The sequence below is a fragment of the Phoenix dactylifera genome, chromosome 9 (genome assembly GCF_051530095.1).
Source record: "Phoenix dactylifera cultivar Ajwa chromosome 9, Ajwa_hap1_PhDact_Kaust_v1.1, whole genome shotgun sequence".
Classification (NCBI taxonomy): domain Eukaryota; kingdom Viridiplantae; phylum Streptophyta; class Magnoliopsida; order Arecales; family Arecaceae; genus Phoenix; species Phoenix dactylifera.
In genome coordinates, this window is record NC_143198.1 from 17,280,292 (window position 1) to 17,305,435 (window position 25,144).

The 25,144-nt window shown below is 38.8% G+C and overlaps 1 long non-coding RNA gene across 1 annotated transcript; it reads right to left on the reverse strand.

Annotated features, from left to right (window-relative positions):
- Positions 1-186: 186 nt before the first annotated feature.
- LOC148702468 (uncharacterized) lies at positions 187-9,540 on the reverse strand. The gene is made up of 2 exons (XR_016396436.1): positions 6,948-9,540; positions 187-2,145 (listed from the first exon to the last, which is right to left on the reverse strand). It is a non-coding gene; the product is annotated as an uncharacterized LOC148702468 (long non-coding RNA).
- Positions 9,541-25,144: the final 15,604 nt, after the last annotated feature.

Consider the following 25,144-nt stretch of genomic DNA (forward strand, 5'->3'; position numbering starts at 1 on the left):
GCATTTAAATAGAAATTCACGAAAGTAATTTGGGAATAATCCATCTTCAGTTAGGATGAAATGTCTACCCTAAACTAATGTGGCAGGATACTGCATCTTTCCTAAGCATGGATTATCTTATATTTACTTAGTGATCATGAAGAACAGTTGTACGAACATCATACTTAAAATCACAGAAATTAAATATGATTCAAAAGAAGATATTCATTAAAAACAATAAGTTCATACAACCCCAAGAATATAAAATAAAATATAAAACCCGTGTCCCTCCGGCCCTGGAGAGGAAATTAGCCTTCCATAAAGTTGTGGATGATGGCAGTGAAAAAGGATGAAGATGGCATGGTTGGTGTCTTCAGTCGGAGAAGGAAGCATGATGAGGCGATGGTAGAAGAAGCTCTGTTTCCCCCCTCCCTTCCTTTGTTTCATTTCATTTTTTTCTTTCCATGGAAAGTCTTCCCATGATACCCAAACTTCTCTCTCCCTCTAGTCTTCGGTGGGAATTTGGCCTGTGAACCCCCCCCCGCTTGCTTTTTCTCCGTGTGAAGCTCCCTCCTTTTATAGCTGCAATCTCCTCCTCTCTCCTCTGTTCCGAATGAAGGATTAAGATGAACAAAAGTGGGATAAGGCATATGACTTCTATCCCTTGATCCTCGGATGTGGGAGTTATCTTGCGGATGATGATTTGAGTCTATCCGTGGCTGATGGAGCTTGATTTTCCTGCTGGCGAGAACACGGGATGCATGCGAACGGTGGACACTGCGGACTTGTTGCAGTCGTGGGATGAGGATGCAGGGGATTCGGAGATGCTGCCGTTGGCTGTTGACGTGGATGCATTGGGGTAAGGGAAGGGACACGCGGAACAGGGGAAGGAGGCTGCGGACGTTTGAGAGGAATCTTGGGGCTCGGCTGGCAGCTTGGATGCCAAGATTTGTTGGGGTGCTGTTCATAGGGGAGATGAAGACCGGATTGTTGTAGATGCTGGGAGTTTGGATGAACTTGGACGTTGGAACATGGGATCAAACCGGAGGATTTGGCTCTGTTTTGTTTAAACTGAGAAGTTCGGATGTGTGATCTGAGAGGATGCGTCTGGAGTAAGCCGGGAGATGTGATTCGGAGGGACGTTTGAAGAAGTTGGCTTGGCTGATCCGTGGGTTAAGGATGAACTCGGAACAAGATGAGAGCTGGTAGATCTTAGAGGTTTGGGATGTTGGATTTGGTTCGGTTGTTAGCTTTGTTTCAGAACAGGGGAAGAGGACTAATCCGTGGGTGATGAAGTTAATCCGGATGTTGGCTTGGCTTGGAAGGACAGTGACGTGGATGGGAGGAAGAAACGGATTCATGAAGGAAAGTTGAGGAAGAAACAGATGCGCTTGGGATGTTGATCCACGGGATACTTGGACGCGGAGGGGATGAAGCTGGGACGGCTAGGAGATAAACCGGAAGAAAAGGATGGCTTGAAAACGATGGATACGGCTGAGAACAGAGGAGTTTGTTCGTGGGGATCTCGACTGAGAGATGGAATACAATCCATGAACCGAGAGGATCTCGGCTGGGAGGAGATCTTTGGACGCCGTGTTTGCTGGTCCGTGAGGTTCGGGAGGATGAAGTTGCATCATGGGATGAATGCGGTTGCTGGGTTCATGCGGACGGAAGGGAGGATGAAGTTGAGGAGGGATTTGCGGACGTTGGGACTTGATGGATGCTGAAAGGGATGAAGGCGGATAAGATTGGGAAGGATGACACGATTGGAACGAATCTGGGAGGTGATCTAATCTGGGAGATGATCCAAAAGATGAAGCTTGGGGACTCGGCTGAGAGCTGGGATAGCTTGCGGTTGAGATGAACTTGAATATGGCTTGGTTCGTGGGAGAGCAATGGGCGTGTGGGATGATGTGTGAATGGTCGCCTGCGAAGCATGGGACTGGCTTTATTTTGAGGACCCAATTTTGTTCGTGGACCCGAACGACATGCATACAAGCTGAGGATTGATTCATGGATATGATAAGAAGGAGACAGCTGGTGTATATGAATGTGACGTGTGAGGAAAGAAAATTGGAACATGGACGAGAGACTAATCCACACGTGGGTGACATGGAAATTGATGGGACTAATTTGTGAACGGAATATGGTAGAATTTGACTGAACCTGCACACATTAGACTCATTCAGTAAATAAATAAGTAAAACTTGAATTACCTTTAATAACTTATTAAAATGCAATGATGAAGGTAACATTTTTTAGTTAAATTTACAAAATATGTGAATTAAAATAATGATAAGTGCTATAAATAAGATATTAATTTATGCATTATTTAGCACTTATCACACCCCCCAACCTACATTTTGCTAGTCCTCGAGCAAAATAAAAAAACTAACTCACTTTCACAGGAATCGCGTTTGCATTTACCATATGCAATAAGGCTTTAAACCCCTAGGTGGCTCTAGTGGACGAGTTTTGTCTCGTGAGGGTTTCCGGCTCAGATACCCACAAACTGATGTCTCTACCCAAAAGAATTTATTTTACTGTTTTATAAAATCAAATTTCGAATGCATAAGTGCCAAAAATTTCAAAAGCACACAAAGTTTTAATTACTAAATCAGCCCAAATCCTAGGTCAGGATGCAATTCAAGTTGAAATCATTAAATTTCCGTTAGGGAGTTGTAAGACTTTTATACTTGGGTGCTCGGTGAAATCTGGACCATACACAAGCTAAGGCTTTAGATTTTCCAAAATACTGCTAAAGCTAGTAGTTTCCAAGAATTGGTCAGATAAGACCTAATCACTGATTCAAAATCATCCTATCTTGCAGGATTTCGAGAGTTGGGGATGTTTACTTTAATACCTCATGGGCTTTATCTGTAATATTCCAGTTTACTCGAATTTTTTACAACGACGGCTTTCACACTATCATTTTTTTCAAGGTCAATATTATTTTCTCTCTTCTTTTTTTTATTTATTATTATTTTTTTATTTGTTATTATGTACTTTTACTCTTGTAATGATTCCTCCGTGTAGCGAGCATTCAGTCAACAACTACCACACTAGATGGCATAAGGTGTTAGGCATCAAGATTCCCCTACGGACCTATGCTCGGGTTCCTTATACAAGCCCGCTGACCTTTGACAATAGGTAGCCCTTTTCGATGTACCTGACTGAATTCACTCTCTTTTTTTAAAAAAAAATAAATATGGGATAATATTGAATTAGATAGGTATGATTCATCAGGACTCAAGGTTGCTGCCAGACTTAACAACATAATGTTGAACCTAACCTTTAGAAGTGCAGGCCATGTGTGTTGTGAAATTCCAAAGTAAAAATTATCTTACAACTCACTAAAAGAACTTTTAATGAAAAGAACTGAAATTGACTTACTCCTGACTAGTTATTGGGCTTTTTTAGATTTTATATACTTTGTATGTTTATCATTTCAGCACTAAAGCATAGAAATTAGTTTTTTTTTGGTTTTTTTGAGATGAAATATTTGAAAATATGAAAAAAAATTTCAAAAATTCGAATCCTATACCCCCCAACCTAGACCAGACATTGTCCTTAATATTTTTTTTATTTTTTATTTTTTTAATAATATTATATTATTATTTTTATTTTTATTATTTTTATTTTGGACGAAAATATGATGCATATGAAGGATAAAAGCATTTTACCGTAGTTGCATCAGTAATATGAGTGATCCTGTTAAACATTGAAAAATACAATAAGAAAAATGCAAAAATGAACTACGAAAATTGGGTTGCCTCCCAACAAGCGCTAAGTTTAACGTCTTCAGCTAGACGCAACGCATCCTTATCAAATCATACCAGGTTCATGCCGAGTTCTCCAAGGAAGAAAATTTATGGAAAACTAATTGTCGGGCAAGAAGTTGACTGCTTCTATGGCTTTGTCAAAGTCAAAATGGGCCAAGCATGTTTTCAGAGGGTTATCTGCCAAAATATAGGAAAGTGCTTCTTCTACAAGATCATCCATTTTGTCTATTAGGAAGCACTCAACTTTCCTCGCGGGTTGGTCGGCCGTATTGAACACATTTAATTTTACCTTCATGTTCCCAAATGATATGTTCATTACCCCTGTTCTACAATTGATGCACGTATTGGCTGTTGCTAAAAAGGGGCGCCCAAGGATCACGGGAATTTGTTTCTTAGGATTAGGCTCATGTTCCATATCAAGGACAATAAAATCTACTGGAAAATAGAATTTGTCTACCTTGACAAGAACATCTTCAATTATCCCACGTGGTGTTTTTACAGATCGATCAGCCAATTGAAGGGATACCGAGGTTGATTTTAACTCACCTAACCCAAGTTTCTCATAAACTGAGTAAGGTAAAAAGTTGACACTTGTCCCTAGATCTAAGAATGCTTGATCAATGAAATTATTTTCTAAGACACAAGAGATAGTGGGAGCACCAGGATCTTTGAATTTTGGAGGGGTGTTGTGTTGGAGAATAGAACTCACTTGCTCAGTTAGGAAGATTTTTTTAGGCACATGTATCCTAGATCTTCGCTTTTAGGTACAAAGGTCTTTGAGAAATTTGGCATAAGAGGAAACTTGTCTAATAGCATCAAAAAGTGGAAGGTTGATTTTAACTTGTTTGAAAACCTCTATCATCTCCTCTAATGAAGTTCCCTTTTTGCCAAAGGGAAAGGGTGAATTAAGAGCTTCAGAAAATGGGGCCTTTGGAATGTGAGTTGTGGCAGATGGTGGACTAGCTGAAGAAGAAGAAGGTTTTAGATTTTCATGTGATACATTTCTCTCCTCTTCTTTACTTTCCTTATTGCTATCCTCCCCAATCTTATTGTCTACTACACGTCCACTCCTTAGGGTAGTCAAAGCATTGGCTTGTTCATGATGAATTGTATTTATTTGATTTTCTTGAGCCATGTATTGTCCCCTAGGATTACTCACTGGTTGGCTTGGAAGCTTTCCTTCCTCTCGCTTGTTCAATGCATTAACTAGTTGCTCCATTTGGGATTCTAGCTTGGCGATAGATTGCGTGTGAGAGTGCACCAATTGTGTAATGGTTTCCAAACCTTGAAGGGAGGTCAACACTTTCTCCTCAAAGACTGTGTTTCTTTGGGGTGCTGGAGGAGGGACATGTTGAAATTGTGAATAGTGAGTAGGAGAACGGTTCAGATGAACATTCTGGAACGGTTGAAAATTTTGGGAATAAGGCTAGGAGGTATTGGGAGTCTGCTGCTTCCAAGAAAAGTTTGGATGGTTGCGCCACCCCGAGTTAAAAGTGTTAGAAAACGGATCATTACTCGGTCGAGACTGTGCTTGGACAGCATTAACTTGTTCTTGCACAAATTCAGAGAATTGAGCTGCTGAAGGGCATTCATGAATAGGGTAAGATGGGCTAGAACAAAGAGCACAAACTTGTGCTTGGGGAAAGTTTGGAAGTTGTTCTCTATACATTAGCTGGTCTAATTTGCGGGACAGTGCATCTACTTTGTCGGATAGACCTATGGACTGGTTAACTTCATATATGGTCCCTTTTCTTTGAGAACTCGAGGGTGCTTGACGAGCGGAGGAGGCATGGTGGAGGAAATTTTCATTAAGATTCTCAAACAATTGCCATGCCTCATGTTCATTTTTAAGCATGAAAGTACCCCCACAAGAAGCATCAACCATCTGACGGTTTCATTCAGACAACTCATCATAAAAACATTGCACTAATTGCCATTTGGGTATTTGATGATGCGGGCATTTTCGGAGTAAATCTCTAAATTTCTCTCAGGTTTCATGAAATTCTTCTCCGTCGGATTGGGAGAAGCTCGTGATAGCACGCCTAAATTGGTTCGTTCTTCCTATGAAAAAATATTTTTTTAGAAATTCATGTTGCATTTGGGCCCATGAAAGAATGGAATTGGCTTCTAAAGAATGGAGCCACTGCTTAGCTCTATTCTTAAGAGAGAAAGGGAACAACCTAAGTTTCAGAGTATCATCAGTGAAGTTCTGAATTTTAACAGTAGTGCAGATCTCAAGGAACTCATCTAAATGTTTGTATGGGTCTTCATTATTGAGTCCATAAAAAGAGGGAAGCATTTGGCTGACACTAGACTTAATTTCAAACTGCACAGCAGCAGTGGTATCAGGTAGTCGAATACAAGATGGAGAGGTATAAATGGAAGGAGTAAAGTACTCTTTAACAGCTTGGGTTGTTCTTCAGCCATCTCGATAGGTGGAGCAGATCTTATGGTTCTATAGGTACAAATTTCGGCTCGAAGGGCCCTAATAGAACGCTCTATTTCAGAATCAAAAGGTACTAATTCAAGAGATCTGGAACGACACCCTAGCATACACTAATACTTTTCTGATCAGTCAAATGCAGTCAAGCATGCATAAAAGAAAAACACATCAATTTCTTATATTTACCCTAAAATCACTAGACAGCTCCTAACTGATTTGAAGAGGGCACCTAAGCCTCCAATCCGGTCTAATGACTGAGTTGACCAGGTAAGCTCCCAGGTAAGTGGGGGGGTCACGATGCGTTGGAAAGGTCCCACTTAAAAACCACTTGCCTCGAACAGATGAACTGTCTCCCTTGAGACAAAGCTTGTCTAGACATCAACTGAGCCACAGAGCGAAATTGGTGCAACTTTCGGTGATCTTCGTCCTATTGAGCTCGAATGTCCCTAGGAGCCAACGTCTAATTGATTTTAATTAAAGTGATAGCTATGTGCGAATTGGTTCACCTAATTTGGGCAAGAATCTGGTGATGAAATCAAGTTCTTATCTTGTTGGGGTGATTGCCCTTACTATGTGCGGATTAATTGGTATATGTGTATCAAGCATGCATTCACACTTTTGCTGAAATTAAAATCAAACAATCACCACAAAATTTCAGGCTAGTTAGGAATTGATTTAAATAAGAAAGGTTTAGAGGTTACCAAAGAAAACTTTTCCAGCAAAATTTTTATTTTAAAGCAAACCTCTACAGCATTCCTTTTCCACCAGTTTCCTTTTTGATCGTCCCAAATTTTTTCTTCGATTCCTAATCAAATAATACCAAAAGAAAAATCAAAAATTAGTAAAAGAGAGAAAGAAGATAAGGAAAGTAACAAAAATAGAAAATATTTCTATTTTATTTTAGATATATATATTGTTATTTTTATTATTATTTTTTTAAAAAAAATTTATGAAAAAAAACAACTATGCTAGCAATCCCCGGCAACGGCGCCAAAAATTGATAGTCAACTTTAAAGACCACGCAATAGCACGTATCTGGTAGAATAGTGATTACGGGTATCGATCCACAGGGATTGGGGTACAGTTGTTTTCTTAAAAAAAATATTTAAAAGAAAAAGTTTGTGAAAAAAATTGAACTGAGAAATTTAATTAAAAAATGCAATTAAAAGGATATCAGTTTGAGGGAACCTAGGGCAAGGAATTCACCACTAACATCGAAACAAGGATTATTTGTATTTTAATCTATTCTTAGATTAACATGCAAATTGGCTACAAGCCTAATAAGCATTTAAATAGAAATTCACGAAAGTAATTTGGAAATAATCCATCTTCAGTTGGCATGAAATGTCTATCCTAAACTAATGTGGCAGGACACTGCATCTTCCATAAGCATGAACTATCTTATATTTACTTAGTGATCATGAAGAACAGTTGTACGAACATCATACTTAAAATCACAGAAATTAAATATGATTCAAAAGAAGATATCCATTAAAAATAATAAATTCATACAACCTTAAGAATATAAAATAAAATATAAAACCCGTGTCCCTTTGTTAGGACTGCATCCGGCCCTGAAAAGGAAATCAGCCTTCCATGAAGTTGTGGACGATGGCAGTGAAAAAGGATGAAGATGGCATGGTTAGTGTCTTCAGTCGGAGAAGGAAGCGTGATGAGGCGATGGTAGAAGAAGCTCTGTTTCCCCCCTCCCTTCCTTTGTTTCATTTCTTTTTTTTCTTTCCATGGAAAGTCTTCCCATGATACCCAAACTTTTCTCTCCCTCTAGTCTAAGGTGGGAACTTGGCCTGTGAAGCTCCCTCCTTTTATAGCTGCAATCTCCTCCTCTCTCCTCTGTTCCGAATGAAGGATTAAGATGAACAAAAGTGGGATAAGGCATATGACTTCTATCCCTTGATCCTCGGATGTGGGAGTTATCTTGCGGATGATGATTTGAGTCTATCCGTGGCTGATGGAGCTTGATTTTCCTGCTGGCGAGAACACGGGATGCATGCGAACGGTGGACACTGCGGACTTGTTGCAGTCGTGGGATGAGGATGCAGGGGATTCGGAGATGCTGCCGTTGGCTGTTGACGTGGATGCAGTGGGGTAAGGGAAGGGACACGCGGAACAGGGGAAGGAGGCTGCGGACGTTTGAGAGGAATCTTGGGGCTCGGCTGGCAGCTTGGATGCCAAGATTTGTTGGGGTGCTGTTCATAGGGGAGATGAAGACCGGATTGTTGTAGATGCTGGGAGTTTGGATGAACTTGGACGTTGGAACATGGGATCAAACCGGAGGATTTGGCTCTGTTTTGTTTAAACTGAGAAGTTCGGACGTGTGATCTGAGAGGATGCGTCTGGAGTAAGCCGGGAGATGTGATTCGGAGGGACGTTTGAAGAAGTTGGCTTGGCTGATCCGTGGGTTAAGGATGAACTCGGAACAAGATGAGAGCTGGTAGATCTGAGAGGTTTGGGATGTTGGATTTGGTTCGGTTGTTAGCTTTGTTTCAGAACAAGGGAAGAGGAGGAATCCGTGGGTGATGAAGTTAATCCGGATGTTGGCTTGGCTCGGAAGGACAGTGACGTGGCTGGGAGGAAGAAACGGATTCGTGAAGGAAAGTTGAGGAAGAAACAGATGCGCTTGGGATGTTGATCCACGGGATACTCGGACGCGGAGGGGATGAAGCTGGGACGGCTAGGAGATAAACCGGAAGAAAAGGATGGCTTGAAAACGATGGAGATGGCTGAGAACAGAGGAGTTTGTTCGTGGGGATATCGACTGAGAGATGGAATACAATCCATGAACCGAGAGGATCTCGGCTGGGAGGAGATCTTTGGACGCCGTGTTTGCTGGTCCGTGATGTTCGGGAGGATGAAGTCGCATCATGGGATGAATGCGGTTGCTGGGTTCATGCGGACGGAAGGGAGGATGAAGTTGAGGAGGGATTTGCGGACGTTGAGACTTGATGGATGCTGAAAGGGATGAAGGCGGATAAGATTGGGAAGGATGACACGATTGGAACGAATCTGGGAGGTGATCTAATCTGGGAGATGATCCAAAAGATGAAGCTTGGGGACTCAGCTGAGAGCTGGGATAGCTTGCGGTTGAGATGAACTTGAATATGGCTTGGTTCGTGGGAAAGCAATGGGCGTGTGGGATGATGTGTGAATGGTTGCCTGGGAAGCGTGGGACTGGCTTTATTTTGAGGACCCAATTCTGTTCGTGGACCCGAACGACATGTATACGAGCTGAGGATTGATTCATGGATATGATAAGAAGGAGACAGCTGGTGTATATGAATGTGACGTGTGAGGAAAGGAAATTGGAACATGGGCGAGAGACTAATCCACATGTGGGTGACATGGGAACTGATGGGACTAATTTGTGAATGGAATATGGTATAATTTGACTGGACCTGCACACATTAGACTCAATCAGTAAATAAATAAGTAAAACTTGAATTACCTTTAATAACTTATTAAAATGCAATGATGAAGGTAACATTTTTTAGTTAAATTTACAAAATATGTGAATTAAAATAATGATAAGTGCTATGAATAAGATATTAATTTATGTATTATTTAGCACTTATCAATGTCCAAGCCGTACTCTAACCAGTCACTTCCGGTCAACCCACGTGCCTTAATTTTCTGGTGGTAGATAGGCTCCTCCACCTGATATATACGAAGGGGAGAGCAAAGGAGGTAAGCACGCAAGAGGAATGTCCTAACATACTGAAAGATGACCTCCACCTATTTCTTGATTACTACACTAGCTTAGGCATTGGAGAGTCCCCCGCTAGATACGTTCTGGCCAGAGGACTTTTTTGCTTTGTGCTGTTTCAGGTTGGAGTGCGACCATCCAATGAGGATTTTGGCTGCAGCGACTTAAGCACCGCTCACCTTCTCCAACTCTGACTAGAGCAGCCGACCATCGAGCTCTCTAGCGTTGTCGCGCTTCTCACCATTGTGCCTAGGGCTAGTTAGTTCTTAGTGGCAACATATACTTGATCCCTAGGCTCCCCACAATTTAACGGTTGTTGCATGAGTAGCCTCGTCAGCAAATATCTGTCAGTTTTCTATCCATTGATGAATCTTTCACGACATCTAATGGGCTTATCAAGTGGTTGAGCATGATAGATGATGGCTATCAACTGATTCCTTCTTTTGAGGACAAAATACATCCAGTTTTTCATGTTTCATTCCTTAAGAAAAAGTTGGATGACATGTCACTACTTATGTTACACGGCTAAAAAAATGCTTCTTACAAAAGGAAAAGTTAGAAGCTATGTTTCTCAGCTGTTTCTAAAAGGAAAAGAAAAAATTACAAAAGGAAAAGCTACGTTTCAAAATGTTGGATGACATGTCACAGCTCATCTGTTTTTTTGTCTTTTCTTCTTGTATGATCACTTTTCAACTATGTTACCAAACACCTACTTTTTTTTATTTTTTTCTGACTTTAAAAATTTCAAACATATCTTTTCAATGGCACCAGCCACACCCAAGTTAGTTGCCAAAGATCAAATTTGATGGAAAAATAAAGCTTCTACCATAAGCCACTTCAAAATGAAGAATAATAAGCTGACAACAAAGTGACGATAGAGGTTCTTGTTTAATGGACAAATCTACTAGTAGAAGATTCAGATTGGGAACCCCATTATACTCTTGATTATTGTTGCCACTAAACCTTGAGGATGACTATTTCAGAACTGTGATAAAAGGATAAAATCTCCTATCCTAGCAGGAAACCTTAAACCTACAAGGGAAACTCAATGAATTGGTGTTTCGGAATCCATTAAGAGCTGACACTTAATATGGACCAAAATTAATTTAGGCTTAGTTTGTTTCTTCTTTTATTTTTGTTCCTTTTGTTTGCATATTTTTCTCTCATGATCGATCATGATTGATAGAGAAGTCAATGGGAGGATCACATTCTTTATCTTATCTTGCAAAGACTTTAATTCGATGAATGACCAAAATGAAAAGAAAAAAGAAAAGAAGCACCAAACAGATGAAGAAGATTAAAAAAAGGGAACCCATCAACTATAATTCAACATGAATTTATATAAATTTGGTACGTCTAATATATATGATTCAGATAACCAAGATATCTATCCTCTGGAGGGGATGAGATCTTCACTCTAGAGAAGAAAGCTAATCCATGGACAAGGGTATAAGACAACCCAGTCAATGTACAAATTATAAGTGTTGTCAAAGTTGAGAGAAAGCAAACACAGTTTTCTTGCTACCTTATTACCATTAAAAAGGAAGTAATTTCCAGCAATAAATTTCTTTGGATGATTGTTTCTTATCCTCATGACTCCTTTCTTGATGGTTGCTCGTGATTTATCACTTAGATAACCTCTCTTTGTCCTTATAACTTCTCTTAGGAAGTTATTTTAGGTGAAAACTAACCATATAAGGTTTCTTGTATGAGTGGCAAGTGGCCTAGCATAGTCCTCCAAGTATCATGCATAAATTGGCCAACCTAATATTCTTATCTATTTATTATAGTTAATTGATGGTTGATTAATTTTTGGAAATAAACATTACCCTCGAGGTTAAAATGAATATAAATGATATTTTTATTAAGCCTGATATACGCAAGTCAATATATAATCAATCAACTACAAGTCAAGCATGGTTGTATGTCACTATTTAAGATTGATCAATATTTATATCTATCGACCATGTTTATCAATTATGGTGTTGGTCGATTAGAAAAAATATATTATTTCGTGATCAAATGAATTGTTATACAATGTCGATTCATCTTCTTTGGACCATTTTTGGTTGATTGGCCTTCTTTGACCTATCAATTGACCATTGTTAGTTGACTGGCATTCTTTGTCCTCAGTCCATTGACTATTATTGATCGACTAACCTTCTTTTTACTAGTTGATTAACCATTAGTGATTGATTATTCCTTTTTGATAGTGCTTAATTGACTTATGCAATCTAAGTCAACCAATACTGCTCAGGTTTAGGATTATAGAGAACATTTTTTATATGGCCGATATCTATATGAATCAACCATATGCTTTGAATAATTATGCACCCTAAGTTTAGAAATAGAGAGTATACTGTCATAAGGTGGATCTCCAAGTAATTATATTATTTGAATAACAATGCCCCCTAAGTTTGGGATTAGAATATGCATCTTGGTTTTGGCCATTCTTATTTGCTTGTCCTCAAGGCAAATTGACCACAACCTCTAAATGAAGATACATCTCAAACTCCATATTAGAAGGTATATGCTGAATTTGGGCATTGATTCAACCATTCTCATATAGATCATTTATGAGATCACTACTCTTCCAAATTAACTTGAACCAATCATAAGATGATTTGCCCCATGTCAGCTAGACACAACAATACATAATTTATGAAGCTTTAGTTACAGTGCTTCACATTCTCTTCGAAGAGCAATAGTGGCCAACTCCTTGATATTAAGACAATGATAGTGATCATATTTCCTTAACAATATGACATGCTCAGCCACATTTTCATGCAATGCCAAACCACAATTTGAAATGTCTCTGAGGATGATAGTGGTATTTTGATGATTAATACAATAATCAAGAGTATGTTACAAGTTAATTCGATACATCATTTATAAGTCTGTTACTCTCAGTACATTAGTATAATAAGATAAAGATGCATTTCATTGTTTATATGGATGAATCTAACCTTAAGTTGCAGCAAAGTGTGGATTGAGTCGACCCCAAGGTTGATTGAGTCGACCCCGGCACATCAAGAAAGCATCTGGCATACTTTTGCAAAAATGGCACGGATGAACAGTAGTTGGGTCAACCCAAGCAAAGAATGAGTCGACCCAAACCTCAAGCCTCTCAAGCCTCAAGAAAACAGTTCTCTGGAAACACTGAGAGGGTCGACCCAAATGAAACTTGAGTCGACCCAAACTTGAGTCGACCCTAAGTTAATATGAGTCGACCCAAAGGCAATGACATTCAAAAATAGGTTCTCTGGAAACCCTGAGAGGGTCGACCCAAGTGGAAGTTGAGTCGACCCAATTGAACCTTGAGTCGACCCAAAAAGATGTTGAATCGACCCAAGTGAAGGAAGGCTGAAATGTAAGGTTCTGTGGTTCTGAGAGGGTCGACCCTAGCAAAGGTTGAGTCGACCCAAGTGAAAGTTGGGTCGACCCCAGTAAAAGTTGAGTCGACCCAAGCACGGGCAGAAGCATAACGGCTAGTTCTGCAGAAGTACTTTTTGACCTTCCAACAGTGAGTAACGGCTAGTTTTTGAATTCTAACCATTGGGGCTTGTCCAATGGATGAAGGAAACTATTTAAAGTGACACTATTCATCAGAGAAAATATCTTTTTGCAAAATATCAAAGATTACACAAGAAAGACAAGTGCCCTAATCTTCTTCATCCAAGTGCTTCATTCAAGAGTCAAAAGAAAGTGGTTGAGCAGATTCCAAGAGACATTAAGAGCTCCATCCATCCTTGAAGAGTGAAGCATTCTTGACAAAGAAGAGAGAAGTCTCATCAAGCAATAACTATTCTCTAAACTCTTCTTTGTAGATTATAATTGTTATAATTGCTCATCTAGGAGCTTAAACTTTCTTACTTCTTTTATTAATCACCTTGTAAAGGTTTGTTGGTGAGCCCGCAAAACCAATGATGTAGGTTTATTGGTGAACCCGTAAAACCAATTGCAAAGGTTCGTTGGTGAGCCCGAAAAACCAACATAGGTTCGTTGGTGAGCCCGTAAAACCAACATAGGTTTTTGGTGATCCCGAAAAACCAAAGTGTAAAGATTTTTGGATTGTGAGCCCGAAAAACAATCCAACTGTAATCTGCGGGATTATAGTGAATTTCCAAGAAGTCGCTTGGGGAGTAGACGTAGGTGCTTAGGAGAGCACCGAACCACTATACTTCTTGTGTGTTTGTATTGTGCTTTGTTATATTTCACTAATTCATCAATTGACATAAGTAAGATAGTAAAAATTAAGAGAAACCAATTCACCCCCCCCCCCCCCCTCTTGGCTTGTCACCTTGGGCAACAAGTGGTATCAGAGCAAGGTGCTCCTATAGTATTTGTTGATCTCACAATCAAGAGTCAAAGATCATGACAACCCAAGTGGGATGTTCTATGAGTGAGGGGCAATCCACAAATAGACCTCCTCTATTTAATGGCACAAATTACATATACTGGAAAGCAGGATGAGGATATTCATTTAAGCGCTAGACTATGAATTGTGGTATATTATAACTAGAGGACCTCACACATCCACAATTAGTATAGAGGGCACTATCATACCCAAACCAGAAATGGATTGGAATGAAAGTGATAGAAGATTAGCACAATTAAATGCTAAAGCGATTAATGTACTTTACTGTTCACTAGATGTAAGTGAATTCAATAGAATATCTACATGCATCTCTGCAAAAGAAATTTGGGATAAACTTGAGGTCACACATGAAGGAACTAATCAAGTTAAGGAGTCAAAAATAAACATATTAGTACATAAGTATGAATTGTTTAAAATGAAATCCATTGAGTCCATAACTGATATGTTCACTCGTTTTATTGAAATCATAAATGGGCTAAAGAGTTTAGGAAAATCTTATACTAACTCTGAATTGGTGCAAAAAATTCTCAGGTCTCTACCAAGAGTTTGGGAGGCCAAGGTAACAGCAATTTAGGAAGCAAAGGACCTCAATACACTGCAATTGGAGAAACTTCTAGGATCACTCATGACCCATGAGTTGACCATGAGGCAAAATTCAGAAGATGAGGTCAAGAGAAGAAAGACCATTGCCCTAAAGTCTACCACTCCAAAACAAGAAACTGAGTCGGAAGAATCTGATGATGATGATGAATTTGATGAAGAAGGAATGGCTATACTTGGAAGAAAATTCAGAAAATTTATGAGAGGTAAGAAGAGATTTCATAAAAAGAAACCCTTCTTCAAAGGTAGCTCAAGCAAAGAAAAGGGTAAGGACAAAGAAAAGAAAAAGAAAATACCTATTTGTTATGAGTGTAACAAGCCCGGGCATTATAAGATAGATTGCCCGGAATTAAAGTGGATGGCAAGAAAACTTAAAAAGAAGAACTTCATGGCTGAATGGAGTGAAAGTGAGGAGTCAAGTTCGGAAGAGGAAGATCATCAAGAGACAGCCCAAATATGTCATATGGCCAATGACGATGAGGTAGATTCTGAACTTGAATGTAATTTTACTATTGATGAATTACATGATGCATTTTTAGAACTCATGGAAGAACACAAAAAACTAATCAAAATAAAAATAAAGTTCTAAAAGAAGAAAATCAATCTCTTATCAAAGATAAGCTGAAACTATCTCATAACTATGAAACATTAAGTAGGAGACTCACAAATGAAACCAAGAATCTAATTGCTGAAAATGTCAAGTTAAAAGAAAATGCTGAAAAATATAAATCCTTAGTAGACAAGTTTACACTTAGCTCAACCAAATTAAATATGATTCTTGATAGTCAAAAAGCTGTATATGATAAGGCTGAATTAGGATATAAAATAAATAGGAAACAAAAATATTTAAAGAACATATTTGTAAAAGCTAAAAATAAAAATATTACTAGTCATTGTTGCAATAAGTTAGGACATAAAGCTTATGAATGTAACTATAGAAAGTCTAGCCAAAACAAATTGAGTAATAATTATAAGCTTAAATTCAAGAAAGTTTGGGTTCCAAAAGGAACATCAAGTACTAACCCTAAAGGACCCAACATAGTTTGGGTACCTAAAGCTCATTCTTGATCTTGATTGTAGGGATGTCTTGCAGCTAATAAAGTGGATAAACGATCGTATCTAGATAGCGGCTGTTCACGACACATGACCGGTGACGTAGACCAATTTGTCACCTTAGAATCTAAGAAGGGTGGAGTAGTAACCTATGGAGACAATGGAAAAGGGTATATCATTGGAAAGGATAAAATTTTTATTACTCCATTTACCTTCATAGAAAATGTCTTATTAGTTAATGGTTTAAAACATAACCTACTTAGCATAAGTCAATTTTGTGATAAAGGATTTAAAGTCACATTTGAAGCATCAGTATGCATAATCACAAATCCTAAAGATAATAGCATTGTACTTATAGGACAAAGGCAAAGAAATATTTACATGGTAGATCTTCATGAATTAGGCAAGAAAAATGGATTATGTTTAATTACTAATGAAGAAAAGAAAAATAAAACAAGTTGGCTTTGGCATCGTAGACTAGGACATGTTAGTATGGAATTAATATCAAAACTAGTCAAGAAGGAATTAATAAAAGATGTGCCAAAATTGATCTTTGAAAAGGACAAAATTTGTGGACCATGCTCATTAGGAAAACAAACAAAATCATCCTTCAAATCAAAGAATATAGTATCAACAACTAGGCCTTTTGAACTCATACATATGGATCTATTTGGACCCACTAGAACTGCGAGTCTAGGAGGAAAGAAGTATGGACTAGTTATAGTAGATGATTTTTCAAGATATACATGGGTTTCATTTTTGGCACATAAGAATGAAGCATTTTCAGCATTCTTGAAATATTATAATTATATCATAAATGAAAAGAAGCTCACCTTAATAGCAATTCGAAATGATCATGTAACTGAATTTGAAAATCAATACTTTGAAGAATTTTGTAATGAAAACGGTATCTCACATCAATTTTCAGCACCTAGAACGCCTCAACAAAATGGGGTTATTGAAAAAAAAATAGGACCTTGGCAGAAATGGCACGCACGATGTTGTGCGAGTCAAATCTTCTAAAGTACTTTTGGGCTGAAGCTATAAGCACTGCTTGCCATATTCTAAATCGGGTTTTAATACGACCTATAACCAAGAAAACTCCTTATAAACTTTGGAAGAATAAGAAACCAACCGCTAAATATCTTAGAGTATTTGGATGTAGATGTTTCATTTTAAACAATGGCAAGAAGGATCTAAGTAAATTTGATGCCAAGTCAGATGAAGGTATCTTCTTAGGATACTCCACATCTAGCAGGGCATACAGAGTGTTCAATAAAAAAACTCTTGTAGTCGAAGAGTCAGTTAATATCATATTTGATGAGTCTGATAGTGAGTCTGCTAGGAAAGAAAATATTCTTGATGATGATGCAGGAATTATTAACTTTGAAAAATTAAATCTTGATGACGTGCCAATTCAAGATAAAGAAAATGATAGCGTGCCACCACAATCTCAAGACTTGCCAAAGGAATGGAGGTATGCATATGGACACCCTAAAGACTTAATCATTGGTGATCTATCTCAAGGGGTAAGAACTCGATCCTCTCTTAGAAATTTAAATGATTATCTTGCTTTTGTTTCACAGTCAGAACCTAAGACTTATGAAGAAGCTGAAAAAGATACCAATTGGATAAATGCTATGCAAGAAGAATTAAATCAATTCAAAAGAAGTAATGTATGGACATTAACTGAGAGACCAAAGCATAACTCTGTAATTGGAACAAAATGGATCTTTAGAAATAAATTAGATAAAAATGGGGTAGTTATAAGAAATAAAGCTAGACTTGTAGCTAAGGGATACAATCAAGAAGAAGGGATAGATTTTGATGAAACATTTGCTCCCGTAGCTAGATTAGAGGCTATTAGATTACTTCTAGCTTTTGCATGTTTCATGGATTTCAAATTGTATCAAATGGATGTAAAAAGTACATTCTTAAACGGTTTTATAGAAAAAGAAGTATATGTAGAGCAACCTCCTGGTTTTGAGAATCATGAATTGCCAAATCATGTGTTTAGACTACATAAGGTATTATATGGATTGAAGCAAGCACCTAGGGCTTGGTATGATCGATTAAGCAAATTTTTACTAAATAATGACTTCAGTAGAGGAAATGTAGATAAAACACTTTTTCTCAAAAGAAAAGACGAAAATCTGCTAGTGGTACAAATATATGTAGATGACATAATCTTTGGTGCCACAAATGATAATCTTTGCAAAGAGTTTGCTAAGTAATGCACGGAGAATTCGAGATGAGTTTGATGGGAGAACTAAGTTTCTTTCTCGGATTACAAATCAAACAAACTAAAGAAGGTATCTTCATTCATCAAACTAAGTATACAAAGGAAATACTAAAGAAGTTTGGGAATGAAAATCACAAGGGAGTAGGCACTCCAATGAATCCTACTAGTAAGCTAGACAAAGATGAGAAAGGAAAGAGTATTGATATTAAGCTTTATAGAGGATTAATTGGATCCTTGCTCTACCTTACTGCTAGTAGACCAAACATCGTGTTTAGTGTAGGAATATGTGCTAGATACCAATCAGATCCTAAGGAGTCACATTTAAGTGCTGTTAAAAGAATCCTTAGATATTTAAGAGGAACTACAAACATAGGATTATGGTACTCGAGAGACTCCTGTCTAGATTTGCTTGCCTACTCAGATGCTGATTTTGCTGGATGCAAATTAGATAGGAAGAGCACTAGTGGAACATGTCAATTTTTAGAAAATAACTTAGTATCATGGTTTAGCAAAAAGCAGAATTCAGTAGCACTGTCGACGGCTGAAGCTGAATATATAGCTGCCGGCAGTTGTTGTGCTCAAGTACTATGGCTTAAGCAACAACTAGAGGACTATGGAGTTAAACTAGATAACATTCCTATAAAGTGTGATAATACTAGTGCCATCAACCTTACTAAAAATCCGGTTCAGCACTCTAAACCCAAACACATTGAAATAAGATATCATTTTATTAGAGATCATGTGCAAAATGGAAACATATGTATTGAGCATGTATGTACTGAGAAACAATTAGCTGACATATTCACGAAACCTTTGAGTGAAGATAGATTTTGCACGCTTAGGAGGAAATTAGGCATATGTGATCCTTTTTATTGAAGAGATATAAAAGGGAGCAAGCAGTCTCATGATACACTCCTCCCATTTCTAAAAACCCATGAAACATTAGTCGAACTTGTCATCTATAGATTCCTTACTCATGTATCATTGTCCCAGTAAGAGTTTGTAAGGATTGGAAGAAAGAAAAATTTTTAAAAGGAAAAAAAGGAAGAGAAAGAAAAATTTTGGAACTTGGGTCGACCCAACCCAGAATAGGGTCGACCCAACGTTGAGTCGACCCAAGAAAAATCTAGGGTCAACCCAACGACGGGACCCCACTGTTAAAAGGGGGACCCGTGAGCCATCTAGGGTACTGTTTTCAGTTTGTCCTCTTCCGAAAACCCTATTCCCCACTCTCAAATCTCCTCCAATCATCTCCAAACAGTAGATTACATCAAGATCTTGAAGAAATGGAACCCAAGAGAGCCGTAGCCAAGCGATCCGGGAGAGTTTCACGGATCACCCATGCGGATAGGGCTGCTACAGAGCCGTCTACAGTGTCTCCACAAGGTGAGACACGTGTAGAGCCTCCTCCTCCTCCCTCCCCTTCGGTCCAACTTGCAAAATTTGCGAGGAGACCGGTTACCACGAGGAGAAGGATCCACTCCGAGTTTTTGGATCAAGAAGGGTTCCGTTTGGGGGAATGGATCCGAAGGCAAGGATGGGAGTATCTTTGCTCCCTAGATGTGGTGATCTACCCAGGATTAGTCCGTGAGTTCTATGCCTTCCTCAAAACTGGAATGGGAGGGCTTATATCTGAAGTTTGAGGAGTTAGGGTTAGAGTTTCTGAAGAGAGTTTGAGTGAGTTGCTTCATCTCCCCTGCGAAGGAGCAACTCCAGAAAAGCCCGAAAACAAACTGAGAGCCTTGCAGTTGATTCTTGAGAATGAAGACTTCGATTATTCTGAAAATGTAATAGCAAGCTCTCTTTCAGCTGAAATGAGGTTGTTGCACAACCTCATAGGTCGGATTTTATTTCCGAAGAGCAGAAGATTTGATCTCATTTCTGAGCGAGATCTGGTTGTTATGGAGCACATTATTCAGGGCATTCCCCTGAATCTCCCGGCTATAATACTGAGGCAGATGAGAAAGGTTATATGCAACTCCAGAGTCTCCCTGCCTTATGGTATGATACTCACCCTGACCTTCCGACAGCATGATATATCTGTAGAGGGAGAGATCTCCAGGCATCTACTTTTCACTGACACATACACTGCACGATCCCTTATTCGCATGGGTTATGAGAAGGTGAACGGGCAATGGGTACATGCTGGAGCGGGGATTCAGGGTGATGCACCAGAGATTGGAGACCCTATTCTTGAGGATGAGGAGCCTACGGATCATCCTACAGCACCTTCAGAGGCTGGACCTTCGTCATCTGTTCCTGCGGGAGACACAGATGAGTTTTGGAGTAGGATGACTGAGCTTATGTCAGCTCAGGCGAGGACTATCACTGATGGACTGACGAGCAGACTGGATATTATGACTGCTGAGATCAGTGATCTTAGAGAGCAGATAGGAGCTCTACGGAGAGAGAGAGAGGTTCATGGACCATCTGTGCCACAGGCAGCTGAGTCAGAGATTTCGGCACAGAGTCATCTAGCTCACCGAGCTCCACGCCAGACTCAGTCCCATCAGGCTCGACCTCCCCTCGCCACTTATGCTAGAAGGATGAGGACTACATCACAGCCATTAGATACCCCCTAGGCTGATATTAGCATTCTGATTAGAGCCTAGGATATGTATCTAGTTCTCATATATATTTTGTGTTGATCATGTACTTTGAACTTTGATTGAGGAACATTATATTTGTTTTGTTTTGGCATTATTGAACTACAATGTTCCATTTTGACCAATGAAACTGAAATATTTGTTAATTATTGTGTTTATTCCCATGCACCTATTTGATGATAACAAAAAGGGGGAGAAGCAAGGAAAGAGAAATAAGTTGAGCAAGGAAAGAGAAATAAGTTGACAAATAAGTTGAAAATTATAATAGAAAATGTGGAGTGATTGATTAAAACCCCATTTGATTTTGATGAGCTCAAAGCATTTGAGTATATCTTGTGATTACTAATGAATTCAATTGAGTGTTTCAGTGAAAATCCTGTCCAAGTGTCTCTAGATTTGGTTCATAGTATTTTGGATAAGTTAAGAAGTCTGCTGAACCAAAGTCTGAGACTCGAGTCGACTCCCGAGTATCACGAGTCGACTCCAAGCGTATCAAGTTCACTGGCACGAGCTCGAGTCGACTCCAGACTAGTACGAGTCGACTCCGACTGAGAACAGAAAGAAGAACAGAAAGCCTCATCTCAGAACCTGTCAACGAGTCGACTCCTGAAGTGCGCGAGTCGACTCCAATGTTTAACAAGTCGACTCCAGGGTAGTAAGAGTCGACTCCAAGAGGTACACACAAAGAAAAGTCAGAGAGCAGTTTTCGAGTCTGAGATTCGAGTCGACTCCCAGACAGCTCGAGTCGACTCCAAGACAAGCTTCACGTCAAAAGGCAGAAGACCAACTTTCGGAAACTGAGAGCCGAGTCGACTCCAAGGAAGTTCGAGTCGACTCCAAGACTGGATGAGCCAAAAGACAGAGAATCGGGAGTTCGGGCTCTGAGATTCGAGTCGACTCCAAGGACAGTCGAGTCGACTCGAGTGGACAAAATTCAAAATTGGATCCACGGACTTCAGTGGATGAGCCGACTCCAAAATTGCCAGGTCAGCTCCAGAAGTTGGCGAGTCGACTCAGGGTCAAGACGAGTCGACTCCCAGTCGTGACGGCAACTTTAATTCAAATTTGGAACAGTTGCCGAGTCGACTCCTGATCGCGCGAGTCGACTCCAACCCACCAACGGTCATATTGTCAGGCTGCGCAGAGTGTGCAGAACGGGCAGAAAAAGCAGTGTAACGGCTAGTTTCCGTGGGGGTTGGCTTAAATAGCCACAGAAGACTGTAGCAAGGCAGAGAACAGTCATTCCACTATGTAGAGGGTGTTAAGGTACCCAAATTAGAAAAGGATTGGGATGAACATGACATGAGGAAGGCACAATTAAACTCTAAAGCTATGAATGTGTTTTATTGTGCCTTAGATAGAAATGAATTCAATAGGGTCTCTACTTGCAACTCTGCAAAAGAGATCTGGGATAGACTTGAAGTGACCCATGAGGGCACGAATCAAGTTAAAGAATCCAAAATTAATATATTGGTTCATAAGTATGAACTATTTAAAATGGATTCTAATGAGACAATCACTAGCATGTTCACTAGATTTACTGACATTGTCAATGGCCTAAAAAGCCTTGGCAAGAGCTATACTAACAGTGATCTTGTCAGAAAAATACTTCGCTGTCTACCAAGGTCATGGGAAGCTAAGGTGACGGCAATCCAAGAAGCTAAAGACTTGAACAAGCTTCCACTCGAAGAGCTCCTTGGATCCCTAATGACTCACGAGCTAACCATGAAGCAACACAGCGAAGAAGAGTCCTCCCATAAGAAAAAGGTAATAGCACTTAAATCTACTTCATCTAACAAGGACTTGTCCTGCAGTAGCAGCAGTGAAGAAGAAGAACATGAGGAAGATGATGGTGAGGCTCTTCTTGTGCGCAAGTTCAAGAGATTCATCAACCACAAGAAGTCCTATCATCAAAGGAGAGGCCCCTCAAATTTCTACCGCAAGGACAAAGGTAAGAAAAGGGAAAACGAGGGGATTGGGTGTTACGAGTGCAAGAAGCCGGGTCACATAAGAGCAGAGTGCCCCTTACTGAAGAAGGGGAGTAAGTACAAGAAGAAGAAGGCTCTTGTCACTACACTATCCGACTCCGACTCATCATCCTCCTCATCAGATGATGAACAAGAAGAGAAGGCCAATTTCTGCTTCATGGCCAACAAAAACGAGGTAACTTCCGATACGCATCTTGATTTTTCTTTTGATGAACTTTATGATGCATTTAATGAGTTAATGGTAGAATATAAGGCTATAAATCTTAAGAATAAAGAACTGAAAATAGCTAATCAATCATACCTACATAAATACGATAAATTAGTTAAGGATAAGGACTTAATCGCCAAAGAAAATATTGAACTTAAAACAAACAACCAACTTTTAACTCAAAAGACTAACACCTTAACTAAAGATAATGAAAAACTAACTAAGGAATTTTCAGAACTTAAAAAATATAAACAAACCTTAGATAAGGATCTTACAAAAGAACTTAATGATCTAAAAGCAGAAAATCAAACACTAACTAAAGAACTTAACAAATACAAACCCTTAGTTGAAAAATTTACATATAGTTCTGAAAAATTAAACATGATACTAAATAGTCAACGAGCAGTATTTAATAAAGCGGGTTTAGGATATAAACCAAGAAATAAACAAAAACTTCTTAGTAACTTCTTTGTTAAAGCTGGAGAAACTAAAACTAAGAAAATAACCTGCTTTTGTTGTGGAACTATAGGACATAAGGCAAATGCATGTGACTATAGGAAAAGTAAAACAAAAAGGAAAATTAAAAGGGTATGGGTTCCAAAAGGAACCAACTTGACTAACCATGAAGGACCCAAGAAAACTTGGGTACCTAAGATGACATGATTTGCTTGTGTAGGAGTGTCTTGCAGCCAAGGTCAACAAAAACCGCTGGTATTTGGATAGTGGCTGCTCAAGGCACATGACGGGTGATAAAGATCAATTTTTCACCCTTGAAGCTAAGAAGGGAGGTGCTGTGACTTTTGGAGACAACAACCAAGGTCATATCATTGGTATTGGTAAAGTTCAAATCACCCCTTCTACTTTTATAGATAATGTTAGATATGTTGATGGTCTTAAGCATAACTTGTTAAGCATTAGTCAATTATGTGATATAGGATATGATGTTATGTTTAAACCATCACTATGCATTATAACAAATCCTAATGATAATAGTTTAGTTTTTAAAGGAATTAGACGTGGAAATGTATATGTTGTAGACCTAGAAGATCTTGCAAAACATAACCAATGTCTAGTTGTAAATGAAACTAAAGATAATGATGCTAGTTGGTTATGGCACCGTAAGTTAGGTCATGCAAGCACGGACACAATAACTAAACTAGTTAAAAGAGACTCCGTGATAGGTTTGCCAAAATTAAAATTTGAAAAGAACAAAATATGTGAAGCATGTCAATTTGGCAAACAATCTAGGAACTCTTTTAAATCCATAAAATGTGTCTCTACTTCTAGGCCTCTAGAATTACTACACATGGACCTATTTGGTCCAACTAGAACAACAAGCCTAGGTGGAAATAAATATGGTCTAGTTATAGTAGATGATTATTCTAGGTACACATGGGTCATGTTTCTAGCACATAAGGATCAAGCATTTTCTGTTTTTAAGAAGTTCCATAAGGAAGTAACAAATGCTAGAGAGTCTTCAGTCATAGCCATTAGAAGTGACCATGGTACCGAATTCGAAAATCAATCATTTGATGAATTTTGTAGTAAAAAGGGGATAACCCATAATTTCTCAGCACCTAGGACACCACAACAAAATGGAGTTGTGGAAAGGAAGAATAGAACACTAGAGAAAATGGCTAGAACTATGTTATGTGAAAGTAACCTCCCTAAGTACTTTTGGGGAGAAGCCATTAATACCTCTTGTCACATATTAAATAGAGTTCTATTGAGACCCATTATAAAGAAAACACCTTATGAACTGTGGAAAAACAGAAAACCAAAGGTTAATTATTTTCATGTTTTTGGATGTAGGTGTTTTGTGCATAATAATGGAAAAGATAATCTAGGGAAATTTGACCCTAAATCTGATGAAGGAATATTCTTAGGTTATTCTACAACTAGTAAAGCCTATAGAATATTTAATAAAAGAACCTTAGTCATAGAAGAATCTATACATGTAGTATTTGATGACTCTAGTGACATCTCCTCTAGTAAGAAAGTTAATTTTGATGATGATGTTGAAATACTTGAGAAAAAGATAGATGAGATGGGATTACAAGATGATAATCAAAAGTTGATTGAAGGAGAATCATCAAGCCAAGAGGCTATTGTGGATCATGGGCTAACAAAAGCTTGGAGGTATG